The sequence below is a fragment of the Buceros rhinoceros genome, unplaced genomic scaffold, assembly GCF_000710305.1.
Source record: "Buceros rhinoceros silvestris isolate BGI_N320 unplaced genomic scaffold, ASM71030v1 scaffold190, whole genome shotgun sequence".
Lineage (NCBI taxonomy): Eukaryota > Metazoa > Chordata > Aves > Bucerotiformes > Bucerotidae > Buceros > Buceros rhinoceros.
In genome coordinates, this window is record NW_010388759.1 from 1725 (window position 1) to 2825 (window position 1101).

The window sequence follows — 1101 nt, forward strand, 5'->3', positions numbered from 1 at the left end:
GCGTAGTCCCCCCGCGCACCTCCCGCTCTCTCCTGAGCTCCATGAGGAGCAGCTCTCACTGGCTGCCGCCGGCGGCTGTTTTGCTCATCACTCGGAGGAAGGAGCGGGTGTGGTGCTGGCTCCGTGCGCCACTGACCTTCCCCAGCAGAACACCGGCCGTGCCGGGGACGCTGAGTGAAAACAACAGCATTAGGAGCATGGTCGGTAACAATAAGGCGAAGGTGACGAAGGTCACGGCGGGAGGAAGGCTCCTCTTCGCCGGAGTGGCCTTTCCACGGCACGACCGCCAAATTAAAACCAGCTCCCCGGCACCAGTGTCCCGGTGGTGGATCCAGGTGAACATCAACCTCTCGGCACTTATTTTGATTTTTGTGCCTGCATGATTTTTACCCTTTGAGTTCTCCCCTTTTAGGCAAACCCTCAGGAAATACGGGACGGGGAAGTGTGGAGCAGGCGATGGCCTGAAGCGTCCCTCCGTGGGTCACCTCCCCGCGGGTTCTGAAAGGCTGGGTTTGAGCTGTTGACTCGGTTTTCCCAGGGATGGAAGGGCTGGTCCTCATCTGTAGTGAAATTCCTCAGCATCTCCCCAAATCCCCTAAAGCCGAGGCTTTAGCTCCGGGAGAGGAGCAGAGGCAGCCAGCTCACATCCCCAGAGGAAAAACCCTGATCCCGCAGAGCCAAGTCAGGTTTTAAGGATGACAGAGAGACGTGGCTTTGGTTTTTTTTCCCCCAAAATCTTTCCCCAGCAGAATAAGACCCTTGAGACCCTTCAGAAACTTTCAGGTCAGTCTTTATTGGGTTAGAAATCCTGCGCAGGTTAAACCCAGCACACGGGCGCATTCCACACAGGTACGAACGAGGGGGAATCGCTGTGGTGCCCTCCAGCCCTCGCCCCTTTCTCTGGGCTGGGTGTAGAAACCTACCGCTCGCTACAAAGAAAAGAAACCGGTGAAGAGAAAGCAGCGAATACATCGTCTGAAAGCCAGAGGTGTTCTACGGTGCCTCTTATTACACATTCGGGGGGTTCAGCTGGGTCAAGGGACACCCAGAACGTGTCCACTCGAGACGGGTGCTGGCGTGGGGGGCGCTCTCGCCGCTGCG